The 14123-nt window shown below is 41.3% G+C and overlaps 1 pseudogene across 1 annotated transcript; it reads left to right on the top strand.

Annotated features, from left to right (window-relative positions):
- The first annotated feature begins 3039 nt into the window (after positions 1-3039).
- On the top strand, positions 3040-4857 carry LOC110300123 (annotated as a pseudogene). Its single transcript, XR_002378550.1, has one exon. The product of XR_002378550.1 is annotated as a zinc transporter SLC39A7 pseudogene (transcript).
- The last annotated feature ends 9266 nt before the right edge of the window (positions 4858-14123 follow it).

Raw genomic sequence — 14123 nt, 5'->3', positions numbered from 1 at the left:
TTGAAATACAATATCCTAGGATTTTCTGGAGTAAATGGGTCTACTTCACTGCCCAGAAATAGAAATTGATCACTTTCTGCCTGTGCGAAAAGATCTAACTTAACTTCAAATAGTAAGTTCAAGCTAAACATTTGTGTCCCCATTCTAAGAAAACCAAGAGGAAAGATTTTTTTTCCTTTAAAATACTAAGAAAAAAAAAAAAAGCCGGGCGTGGTGGCGCATGCCTTTAATCCCAGCACTCGGGAGATAGAGGCAGGCGGATTTCTGAGTTCGAGGCCAGCCTGGTCTACAAAGTGAGTGCCAGGACAGCCAGGGCTACACAGAGAAACCCTGTCTCGAAAAACCAAAAATAAAATAAAATAAAATAAAATAAAATACTAAGAACCTTCAATAAAGTGTATTTACTATGTATTGTTCTTGTATCTGAGATGGGTCCCACTATGAATCTTTTCATTATTTCTGAACTTCCTTCAGTGTTATCTCTCCCAGAGGGCATTGCCCAGCAGGGTTAATGTTTACAATGTCTGAGCTCTGTGGGTTTTATTTGTTTGTTTGTTTGGTTGGCTGGTTTGCTCCACTGACAGACTAATGCATGTTTGGTTATTATACTCTCAAGGTTGAAAAATGTGTTCCCTTATCACTACTTGAACTAGTATTTTTTAATCTTGATTCTTTAAAAAAAAATGCTTGGTTGTAGAGCTAAATGACTCTGATAATCAATAACAAAAGTCAAGCAAACATAAGAAAAAAATGTGTTGCTACTTTTCTTATGTTTCAAACTGAGACATCTGAAGGATGTCAGCTTTCTCTCTTCCTTTCTTCCTTTCTTTTTTTCTTTCTTTCTGTCTTTATTTCTTTCTTTCTTCCTTCCTTTCCTTTTCCGTTCTCGTTCTCTCTCTCTCTCTCTCTCTCTCTTTCCTTTCTTTCTTTCCTTCCCTCTCCCCTTTTACTGACTGAAAGACACTGTTATTTGGTGTAGTATTTTAGGCTGGCAGGGTTTTTTTTTTTTTTAATCAATTAAGTTTATTCATTTTACATCACAGCCCCCTCTCCCTTCTCTTCTCAGTCTTCCCCTCACAAGCCACCACCCAATCCATTTTTCCTGCTTTAGTATCAGTCTTTGTGGGGCTGAAATTTAATATTTAAATTTTCATTGAAAATTTCCACATTCATTCTTATATTTATGATGGCTTTAATAAGTATTATGTTTGGCTATTTAGAATTGCGAATACACGAACATGCATGTGTGTGAGTTCTGTTCCTACAGAGCAGAGGCTAGGCCTGCTCAACCCTGGAATTAGGTTTCACCTTCAGATATGTGCTTGTGTGTGTGTGAGGAATGGAACTACGCTTTGCTCTCTGTCCCTCCCCAGGATCATTTTTAGCTTCATTGGCTGGCTAATGCAGGGAAATAGCACGGTAGGAAAGGATATGATTGTGTTCCCTGAGTGTTATGTTTTCAGGATGCTGTTGCTTTGCTTTTGCACTTCAAGCAAATGGTTTGTTAAAATGGAAAGCCGGTGCCTGCTTCCTGAACCGGTTCCATTTGGAGATTGGAGACTAAAGTAATTGAATCAAAATCATCATTAATAAAAACCTGTGTTCAGAATTTGTTGTTTCTTTTATGTAACAAATCAAGGTTAATGTTCTAGGTAAAGGTTTTTAAATCAACTCAGGGGTGAACATTTTGCATATAAATTGGAGGAGACACTTAGTGAGAAAGGCTATTTGCTTTCTGGCTGTATTGCTGTTTTCAGCACAAGGCTGGGAAATATGGAGAGTGGTTATCTCCCTTGCATCCCTGATGCTGACCAAACACAAGTGTAAGGAGCTGAAAATGTTGCTGGAGGGCTATTCTCAGTAGAAAGCATTCAGAGGTTACATAGAAATGGGGTGCTGTCTTCCCAAATAACATTATCTGGGTTACTAAGGGTCTTTTCTACATGTGATTCAAATGGTGACACACACTAATCACAGGAGACACTTGTCTCCCGTGTGTGCTCAGCCAGTGCCTCTCAGGTGTGCATACTTTCCTGTGTGAGTTTGTGTCTTTTCACAGATTTGGGGAAAGGGAACATAACTTGTAGCTTATGGGCTATGATATCAGACTTTACTCAGCAAGCTTTTATGGGTCTCCTCATTATAAACTGTAGACTACTATCCATCATGGTGAAGTTTGCTTGAGAATGTTCTGGTGCAAGATTAAGAAAATGTGGATCTTATATGCTGATATATTTACTGTCCTGATAGGGCTTAAGACAAAAGATTGTTGGGGCAAGGGGGCTGAAACTTTTGTACAATTAGAAAAAAAAAAAAAAAGGATTAGATCTAAGAGTAAGCTAAAAATACAGCAAGACATGTTTTAAAACAGGGTGTGTATGGGTAAAACAGGAACCGGGATTGGGAGGTCAGTGGGGGAAAGCCAGAAGAGTCCTAATGTCTACATAGAGCTGAGTATATTTATGCCACTGCTCTTAATAGTGCCTGACACACAGAATATGTTCATGTGCTAACAGATTGTATGATTACCAGAGTTGTCACCATTTTTTATTTGACTTGAGAAAGCTGAATAATGCTCAACAAATATGCAAATTTTAAAACGACCTTGGTCGTGGCCGCACTGCCCTTGGGGCGCCTCCATGTTGGTAAAGGTAGCGGGGCGCAGGCAAGAAAGGGAGCTTCCGGATCTCGAGGGAGCACGAGGCGTGAGTGCCACGTCCCAGCAAACCGAGAACCGGAGAGGATCCTGGAGCCCGTGAGAGCTCCCTGATGCTCCCTTACAGCGCTTTCCAGGCCTTTACCCCAATCAGTGGGCCATAGAGACGCGGGCCCAGAGAGACCATAAAGTTGCTGATCAAAGGCTAGAGCAGTGTCGGGGTTGGGGGCTGCATCCAGGAAGGGTGCTGGGGATGAGGTGGACCAGCCTTGGGGACAATGTAAGAGCGGAGCTAGTATAGAGGAAGAACTTCAAGGGACGCGGATCCCAAATAGGTGGATTGAGAGTCAAGTTGAGTTGTCTCTGTTCCTCTGGTCAGCGTGATGGCCACGGGCCTGCGGGCCCCCCACTTGGTGGCTGTGGGACTGCTGACCTGGGCGGCTTTGGGGCTGCTGGTGGCCAGACACGAGGGTCATGGTGACCTGCACAAAGATGTGGAAGAGGACTTCCATGACAACAGTCACGGGCACTCGCATGAAGATTTCCACCATGGCCACGGCCACGGCCACACTCATGAGAGCATCTGGCATGGGCATGCCCCCAGCCATGACCATGGACACTCACGTGAGGATTTGCACCATGGCCATAGCCATGGTCACTCCCACGTTAGCCTCCACCGTGGAGGACATGGACATGCCCATCGTGAACATAGCCATGGGACTTCTAGGGAGGCTGGGGCTCCAGGCATCAAACACCACCTGGACACTGTCACCCTCTGGGCCTATGCACTGGGGGCCACAGTGCTGATCTCCGCAGTTCCATTCTTCGTGCTGTTCCTCATCCCAGTGGAATCTAACTCTCCCAGGCACCGCTCTCTGCTCCAGATCCTGCTCAGTTTTGCTTCCGGGGGGCTCCTGGGTGATGCGTTCCTCCACCTCATCCTTCATGCCTTGGAACCTCATTCTCACCACGCTCCGGATTAGCCTGGACACGGACACTCCCACAGTGGCCAGGGCCCCATTCTCTCTGTGGGGCTGTGGGTTCTCAGTGGGATTGTCGCCTTCCTCGTGGTGGAGAAATTTGTGAGACACGTGAAAGGAGGACACGGACACAGTCACGGACACGGAGACAGGCATGCGCATGGAGACAGTCACACCCATGGACACAGCCATGCGCATGGAGATAGACATGAGTGTTCTTCAAAGGAAAAGCCCAGCACAGAGGAAGAGAAGGAAGTGGGCAGGTTGCGGAAAAGGAGAGAAGGAAACACGGGGCCCAGAGATGGCCCGGTGAAACCTCAGAGCCCTGAAGAAGAAAAAGCAGGCTCAGACCTGCGTGTGTCTGGGTACCTGAATCTGGCTGCTGACTTGGCACACAACTTCACAGACAGTCTGGCCATTGGTGCTTCCTTTCTTGGGGGCCGAGGGCTAGGGATCCTGACCACAATGACAGTTCTGCTGCATGAAGTGCCTCATGAGGTAGGGGACTTTGCCATCCTGGTCCAGTCTGGCTGCAGCAAGAAGCAGGCGATGCATCTGCAACTCGTGATTGCAGTTGGAGCATTGGCAGGCACAGCCTGTGCCCTTCTCACCGAGGGAGGGGCAGTGGACAGTGACGTGGCAGGTGGTGCAGGTCCCGGCTGGGTCCTGCCATTCACTGCAGGCGGATTTATCTATGTAGCAACAGTGTCTGTGCTGCCTGAGCTATTGAGAGAGGCATCTCCACTGCAGTCACTGTTGGAGGTGCTGGGGCTGCTAGGGGGTGTTGCCATGATGGTACTGATTGCCCATCTTGAGTGAGGGGTGGGGTGACCTGTCCTTACCCTAACTCCTAATAAAGGCAGTTGGGAGTCCTGGTCAGTGCTAATGCCAGAAGGAGTGTCAGCCTTGGAGATTAGCAGAACCTCTGTTTGAGGCCTTAGAGGTATGAGGATCATACGGAGCATGAGAGGCCAGAAGGACCACGGAGTGGGAGACTGCCCAGCAGTGTTGTTGCTTTTGGAAAAATCAATGGGACCATGAAGAAGACTGGGAAGACGGTAGCCTACCCGATGGTCCCTAGTCTACGATTTCTCAGCACCAGCGTGCCACAGGGGTCCCTCCAAGGCCCATCTCCCTCTGAACTAGTTAGTGATGGCTTCAGGGAAGACCTGGCAGAAGGACTGGGGTAGACATCAATCGTGTGTCCTGATTTGAAGGGGGAGGGGGAGCTCCTTGGGAAGATGTCTCAGCCTAATTTTTGTCTCTACTCATTTTATACCACTGTTTGAATGGGTGCAGAGGAATGGTGACCAGGAATAAAAGACCTTGGATCTTCGGCCAAAAAAAAAAAAAAAAAAAAAAGGTCTCTTAGATTTTTTTTTTTTCTTCCTCAGATGCAAGTAGACATATGATGCCTGCTGTTCAACTGTAATGCCACCGAACCCCATGGCACATGCACCTTTCCCTTTATTTGGCATCGTAGAAGAATGAGAGAGCCCATGTCTACTCAGGATGAGCTCAGTGATTTGGTAGTCAATCGCTGCAGCTCCATTACCTATTCAGCTGCTCAAGTACAACACGGTTTTCATTAGTCATCTCAAGCTCTTTGGGAAATACATCCCATCAACCTATAAATTATGGAGCTGTTGTTATAAATTCATAACACAACTGTATGAAAGTTTGAGATTAAGTTCATATCTCTTTGCCTGAATTAAAATATGAATGAGCTACTTTGCATCCCAGACCGTGGTCCTCTCCAAGTTTGATGTGGGAGGACAATGTTAGAAAAGAAAGATGAGGACGCAATGTTATTTGAAGTCTGTATCTAGGCTGTCACTTTGACAGATGCGTGTTCTTGGCTTATTTTAATGCTTAGCTTGAGAGAGAAAAATGTAAGAGTTCTCATTCGGGTTTCTTATGGATTTTCAAATCTATAAAGATTTGTACTCCCACAGGAAATAGATCATGAGCAACTCTAACGAAAAAGAGAAAGTTTTATGTCTGATGCTGACTGCCTATCCAGGAAGCTATTTATGGTTCAAATAGGACTTTGTGCTGTTTGATTATGTCTGTAATTCACTCGAGAGAAACTCACTACTACTGAGTTGTAGGTTACATACAATTAGCAAGCTTAACACCCACAGTCACAGAGCACACAGTAAGCATAGTGGGCCATGACATAGGTTCATTAAAAGGCAACAGTGGTAGAGAGTCTGTTGTGTTAACAAATAGCACTGACAGCAATTGCTACCAATCTTCAGGACACTGCTCTGTGCTCTGATACCACTGCAGAGAATCGACTGTAAGGTAGAGTAAATAGCAACTCTTTTGCAGGGAATTCCAGCCTGATATTCAGCTTTGATCCCCTTACAGACCTGAAGGTTTTAACTGTGTATAGAGATAGCCCACTGCAGGATTTACTTAGGGCCTAGAAAGAATTACAAAGCAGGCAATACCTTATGGTCCCCTTAAATTTATCATCACATGATATCAGTTTTTATTTGTGGTTCTTGTTTGTTGTGATGATGCTTACTAGTACCTAATATGGGGTACATAATCAAAGTTATATGAAATTGTTTTAATCTATATCTGGCTGTCACTACTCAAGGACTTTTAAAATACCATTTCAACAAAAATAAATTAAATGTTCACAAATGTACCAACCATATATATGGCATATGGTTACATCACAACCAGCCCTTTCAAAAAAACGCCTCCGACACATACCTTTAACAGATAGATACCTGCCACAGTGCTTCCCCTCCCCCCAAGAAAGAGCTTTGGGATATAGTTTCTACATTAATCTCTGCATATTTCCCTTCTACATACACATTATTGAGTGTCTATTTATTGTGCGAAACACTAGGAATAGAGAACTAAACAAAGCACGTGAGACCCACATTTTGTCTTCTATTTGCAAGATGGACAATGGACAATTAGGTGTGGGCTATATGTAACTGTAGTTACAAGCACAAGAATGAAACCTAGAGTACAGGGATAGAGAGGAAGAAAGAGTAAGGAAGAGGTCCAATGTAAATGAAGTGAAAAAGATAAGGGTGGAGAGAAGACAAAGAGTGGGGTGGGGTCGGGGACAAAGGCTGAGGGGAGCTGACCATTTAGCACTGAGGAGTTAGAGCTGGCAGGGACAGAAGAGGGCAAACAGTAATACAAAAGGAATTTTACAGGGACTCTGGGCTTTTTTGGGAAGAACTTTTAAGCTGCTAGGAGGACTTTTGTTGTTTTCTGTTCAAGGTGGGAAAAGACAGGACTTGACTCTTGCTGTAAACTCTGGCTTGTCATCGTCAGAATTGACAATGTCAAGCAGTAAGAAGAGAGGAAGTTCTTTTTTTCTTAATTATTTTATTATGTAAATGTATTTTATACATCAAACATATTAATAATATAGTGTATTTTGAGCATCAAATAATACGCAAAAATTTGTTCAACTTTCATATTCATATCCTTTCATACCCTAAAAATATCATTAATGAATATTTAATACCATCCATAACTGAGGATCCTATATCTAATGTTGAATACTAAATTGTTTCAGAACACACAAAATATTCTTTGGGAGTTAAGCATAGTAAAAGAGCATAAAATGTTAAAAATGAATCATTAAGAAATATATTCAAAAGCCCTTATATGATACCACCTGACATAGTGAGAGAGTATTTAAAATGCATTATCAATCTGTGTACATTGTCTAACAATCAGTTTACTTAAAGGGATTATCAGTGTTTCTAGGAGAGAAATTATTTTATCAGTAAGTATATTTTAAAAATTTCAACATACCAAAAACTCTTTGAAGTTCGACATTAAGAAAATGCTAATTTCAAGCACAGTGAGAAAAATTATCAACAATATTTCCATGATGTTTATAGAACATGATTTTATTATTTTCATCTGTTGGTATTTGTGGTGAAGATGGACCTGGAGGGAAAATGGAAGTCTGAACAGCAGCTGTAGCTGTCACGTGACACACAAGAAAAGAAGACATGTAGCTGTCACATGACACACACAAGAAAAGAAGACATGTAGCTGTCACATGACACACACAAGAAAAGAAGACACAAGACTGCTTAATAGATTGGAGGCAGGTTATGAAAGAAGTGAAGACTATAGCCAAAGTTTTCAGAAGCACTTCCTATGTCCAGGGGCTGTGGGTAGAGGATTGGTGTTTGTTCTTCAAAACTAAATCTTTCCACTGGAATCCACTGATATGGAGACAGTCGTCAAACATAAAAGTGAGAACTTGAAGCCTAGAGTGGGAGAAGCAGACCTGAAATAGGATCTGGAATCTTCTGTGGATGTATGGCGTCTGGTACACGTGCCATTTCAAAGCTTGCAGAGGACAGAGGCTAGAGGACTGTCTTTCGGGTACCCCAAAATATAAAGATAAGGGAGCAGGAGTACAATCATTTATAGTTCCAGCTGAACAACATGTGAGGAGGTTGTGAAGTGGAGTTATAAAATCCATGATGCTTCAGGAAGATAGAAGTTTGTACATCATGTAACGGGGTGCTGACAGCCATGTAAAGAACAACTGATTGACTAAAGGAATTTACAATAAAGCTCATAGTAGCCTCTCTTTGAAAATGACCTTTCCCCTGCTTTTTATCTAGCTGAGCGCTACTCACACACTTCATTTCCCGATGGTGGGGAGGGAGAAATGGAGAGGAGGGAGGGAGAGAGGGAGAGAATGTTATAACTCATCTTCGCATGTCCTTTCCATTTAAAATGAACATGATCTTTAGAACAAGGCCTAGGTGATGACATGGTCAGATGTTCTGCTGTGTAGTTGTGCAATAGGCTCTGAACTCGCGATGGCAGAGCATGTGCTAAGCAGTGGGATGCATACAGGCTCTGTACTTCCTGCAGCATTCATTGATGTGAACACAAAGGAAAACCAACATTTAGATATTTGCATTTGCCATTGTCTTCCAGGGAAACAAGCTGTTGATATCATTTTGAAAAGTAATTGTTTTTCATACATTTTTGCGACTTTCTTGAAAGCACGGTGCAGATGTACTTTGAATTTGAAAATAAAATATTTGAGGTGTATTCTTGCCTCCATAATATAATCCTTAATAAGAAAAAATAGTTGCAGTGAAATAAAAAATGAAGCAATTGAAGCTTCCCTCCCTACTCCCCTGGAAGAGGCATTTCAGGGCTGGCTCATCAGATTACCATGTGGATTAAGGAAAATGCAGTTATCAGCAGATGCTATGACATTCTACTTAAAGGAATTATGTAACCGATTAAAATAAGCTTTTAGACAGTTGTTTTCTTAAGTCTTCCTATTTAGGAGGGAACAGAATTGAGATTAAAATATGTTTCTTTTACTTCAATATAAAGATACAAAGAGGCAGCTGCGTCAGTTATATTGGAAAACTACAGGGTACAAGAAGAAGCAAGGATAATAGCTGCATGAGCATTTAAAATTTGTCGGGCTCTAAGAGCATTTTCAGAAACTGTTATCACCATTTCTCCGAATGGAGGAGGAATGACTGTGCCAAGAGGATTTAGTTTCTATTGTTAATATCAATACAATGCTACAGAGCAAATATGATGAATGAAAAGGTGAATAGTGCATACTTTGGGTGTGTTCTGATGCTTCTCAGAGTTTAACAACCAGCAGATTGCCATATAAGACTGGGTCATTCAGAATCTAACTCCTTAAGCCTAGAATGAGCTTCCATATTTTGAACCAAGTCCCAAATGAAGTCAAGGCTGTTACCTGACAAGGGACTCTGAGAAGAAAAATACAGAAAAAGAGTTACTGGGCTGGCTTGGATTTGTGTCTGATTATATTTCACAGCTGACCCTACTTCCCCAATTAACATCATCTGGCCTTTATTGTATTTTATAGATAGAGCTTGAGATCTTGAGAGATATCACAGCATGCTCTCAGTAGAGGGGATGGATTTGCAGTGTTGGTTCCTAACTATTAGGTATGTTTCTTGATGGCCTAGAGGAGCATTGGAGTACTGGAGAATGAACATTCTGTGGCTATCAGACAATAAAATTGGTAGACTGATATAAAACCATAACTGTCTCAGCACTGTTTTCTAAAACACTCTTTATTAATGTGTGTGTGTGTGTGTGTGTGTGTGTGTGTGTGTGCGCGCGCGCGTGTGTGTGATATGTATACCATGAGATTAAGGATCAGGTTGAAGAATTTTGTCCTTTCCTATGACCACAGGTCCCTGTGCTAAGCTGAGCAAGCTTCTTGAAACATATGGGCTGTTGTGTGCAAAGCAAGTATATTTAGTAAATAGAAACAAATACAGTACTGACTAAAGAACAGAAGCCAATAATCAGTCACCTGAATGAATGACTTACAGCTTTCTACCACTCCAGCCTCTAAAGAGCGACTCCACACTGTCTACCCATTAGTAAGATTGTGCAAAAACCATGGAAAAATCTAAGGCCCTGCCCATAAAATACCCTTTTTTATTGTTTCTGAGATGATTTGTCATTTCTCAATCTTTGGCATTTATCAGAAAGTTATTTTAATTTATAACTAAGATTAGAACTAAATGTCTTAAGAGGTGGAAGAAGAGGAGATGCATAGATTTCTCTTTTGGTAGAAAAGTGTGGCAAGTTGCTGAAAAACAATAAAGATTCAGAAATATTTATTTAAAGAAATTGTATTTAACTATGCCCAATGGATGCTTATTCCTCTACAATAGATACAGGAGTGTGATTGAAGAAAGCTGTAACATTCCACATTGATAATTTTGTTTCATCTTGAAGATAAAACTATGATTTCCATTAGATTGGCAACTGCTTACTAAGTACCTGCCTTAGTCAATGATGTATTGCTGTGAGGAGACAGCATGACCACAGCAGCTCTTATAAAGCAAAGCATTTAGTTGGGGCCTGCTGATCATTTTAGGTTTTAGTCCATTATTAGGAAGCAAGGTGGCATATAGGCAGACATGGTGTTGTAGGGGTAGCTGAGTGCTCTATATCAGGATGGGCAAGCAGCAAGAGAGAGAAAAAGAGAGAGACTGGCCTTAGCTTGAGCATTTAAAATCCCAAAGTCCACCCCACAGTGACATACTTCTTCCAAAAGGCCACACCTCCTAATCCTTTCAAATATCTCCAATATCTATGAGTGTATGGAGTGCACTTTCCTTCAAACCAGCACAATACATAATAATGTTCTTACATCTCTCTGTCTGGGGTTGTTAAACAAGATGAAGCTTAGACAAATTACCACCTTTCTGTGATATTAATAATCAATCTTTTCTCCTTCTTCCCCTTTCTGTTCCTCCCTCCATTCCTCCTCCTCATCCCTCCTCTCTAGCAACTCTACATGCAGTTATTACTCCAGAATCCCAGTGCATGCTCTCACCTATTTCCCTGTGTTCCATCTTGGAATCCCTACTTGCATATCTTCAAAGTCATAAATGTGGACATTCAACTTATTTTCAAGGTTGTGTTGAAATACTGTTTTATGAAACTTCCCTTCTTTTCCTACTAGGTAAGTTTAATTTCCTTTCCTATAGGAGACATTTAATAATTATAGGGAGTTAGTTACATGTTACCTTTAATCACATTCAAGATCTAGCAGCTATTTAAATCTGTCATTTATTATTCTTCCCTTAACTTATAAGCAATTTGAAAGGTAGGGCACAAAATTAGAGATTTTACATGTCTAAACATTATATGTCAAATAATTATATTCACACACACACACAAAGAATTAACCCAATAAAATTAATTTACATCATTACCCTTCATTTCATATCATTTATTTAGTAGATGTTACTCAAATTTTGATGAGGTTATAATCTGATAAGCCCTTCATACTTTGAAAATATCAATAGTTCAAACTTTCTTTAATACGCACACTGAGCATCACAGTTTAGTCAGGGATACCTGACATGCACTTGCTGCACTTATTTGACCTTAGGGTTGGGACAAATTTTGTAGCACAAAGCCTGTTTTACTCCCATGTAGCATAGTTCAGGTACTTCTAGAATGCCAGTTGTTTACCCTGCTTGGCTAACTGGGAACTGAAATTCACTGCAAGTGCTCAGCATTGATAAATATCTGTTATTGAGCATCCTGTTCCAAGAAAACTTCAAAATTCTGATCTGAACAGAGATTCCTCCTTAACACACAGGAATTTTTCCCAAGGCAAAACTGTGGAATCATGACTAACAAAAGCCTAAGCATCGCCACGTGGACAAATGTATACAGTTCAAATGGCACGTGCAGTGTTAATTTTATTCACCTAATATTCACTACTGTATGTTTCCTCTTAAATCACTTCAAATTTGGAGGTTTGTTTCCTGATTTGCTTGTCAAATTCCAGGGCATCACAATTTTTCTTCTGTGTACAAGTCACGTTTTCTAAATAAGAACCATGGACTGGCACTCAGAAAGAATGTGATATTGATAGTTTATTAAAATAAACCTCTTTCCTCGTAAAGTCTAGGTGAGAACTGGGTTAGTAAAAAGAGAAGGTCCTGTGTGAACTTCAGCAGCCTTGTAAAGCAGGCTTTCATATGCTATGTCATACAAGATGTTACCAACATTCCTCACAGGAGGCTAGCAGGTGAAGAAAAACAACAAGATAAAACATTTCACAGAGCTACCAAGCTTTGACCACACCCCCATATTAGGATCTCATGCTGTTCCTAAGCAGTATAAATACTCAAGTATCTCAAAAATATTCATCAAATGATTCTTTCTAGGAGGTAGGGAAGAGGATGAAGCAAAGTATCATAAGTTGCTACACCAATTAAAATTAGAATTTGGTGCAGGGCCTGGAGACAAAGACCACTGAATCCAAGATGAGTGTAAAATATAAGTTTGGAAGGTGAATGCCCATGTGGGAGTCCATATATTTCTGAATTCTCAGAGAAAAATAATTTCTCCTATCAATATTACCCTTCAAAAGTAAATAGAAATGAACAGAGTTATAATGCTAACAACAGAGAAAGAAATGAAAACTCCTCTGGCTGTTTTTTTAAACACTGAAGCTTTCACATGTATTTTTATTTTGTGTGTATGTCTGTGTGTGTGTGTGTGTGTGTACATGCATGCAGCACGCGTGCATGCAAATGTACCACAATATGTGTGCAGAGGTCACTGAGCAACTTTCCGGGGTCTATTCTCTCATTCTGACTTGCTGAGGCAGCAGATCTCTTGTTTCTGCTGTTCTGCACATTTCAGGTAAGTTGACATATGGCTTCTGGACAAATTCTTCCCTCTTGGTCTCCCAAGTGTGTACTAAGGTTCATCTGAAATAAGCATAACGCATAACGCACAAATACATGAGAAAGAACAAGCCAAGTCCTGGCAATAAAAACATTAGTGGATCTCTTTACACTGTTATTCTATCTTTTCTGTAAGAAATCCGGAAATTATTTGAAAATATAACATTAGAAGTACAGAATGTGATGAGAGCTGATTCACCTACAGCCAGGCTAAGGAGATGGGAGAAATAGATTTTCCCTAAACCTGATAGGTATTGGCCATTGAGATGGCTCAATGGGCGAAAGCTCTTCATATCTGAGTCCAGTCCCCAGGATCGACATGCTGGAAACAGAGAACTGAGTCATTCAACTTGTCTGCCGACCTTCACTATGAGGTGCATGCACATATAAACTAAATTAAATGAATAAATGTTAAAAAGGAAATAAGTGGAAGGTGGTGAACACAATGGAAAACACTGAAGATGAAATGCTTGGAAAATGTCACTGAGGATGAAGGAGAGCCAAGTGGGCAAGCAAGGCTGGGAGAAGTGTTATGCAAGTGGGATGACCCTCATGTGAGGGGCTATCTGGATCTCCACGTCATGATCCCTCTGATGAGTAGTAAAGGCCATCCTTCCCCCATTGCCACTCTCTATGACTCTTAGTTGAGCCTGTGTAAATTAAATGCTTCCGCTAAATTATTCCTTTAGTTTTCCTGTGCCAGATGAGAACTTTCCATGGGTAGCCAACTGACTTTCTACGAAAATGTCATAGAACTCCCAGTGGGAGTAAGAAGCCATCATGCTGTATTATGTGGCACTCACAGCATCAGAGAAAGCAAGAAGCAGGGAAAAGAATGGGTCTGTTCAGAGAACAGTGGGGTGCTCCCACCCCACTGGAAAAATAGGAAGAGGGATGAAAGGAACATGGGAGTCTCTCTTGGAAAGGACTCGATACTTACTAGGTAGCAGGGTCACTTAAATGCCTTCCGAACATTCAGGAAAAAGCAGCCTTCTGGGTCTAACATTTGATCCTTTTGCTGTGCAAGGAAGTTAACCAGAGATTGGAGGGTGAGGGCAATTCTTGCTCATGAGTATTGCAATCAAGATTTCAATTAAAGGTATACAGCCTGGAGAGATGTACTCTGTACAACAATTTCCTAGATTTAAGACTGATTACTGCCTTTCCTAACAGAAGTTTACCTTTGATATCTTAGAACACTATTCACTGGATGGCAAGTATTTCAAGTTTCCTTTCATAATTAGATTCTGG

Source organism: Mus caroli, chromosome 1, assembly GCF_900094665.2.
Source record: "Mus caroli chromosome 1, CAROLI_EIJ_v1.1, whole genome shotgun sequence".
In the NCBI taxonomy this organism is placed as follows: domain Eukaryota; kingdom Metazoa; phylum Chordata; class Mammalia; order Rodentia; family Muridae; genus Mus; species Mus caroli.
This window is presented reverse-complemented; position numbering and strand designations above follow the sequence as displayed.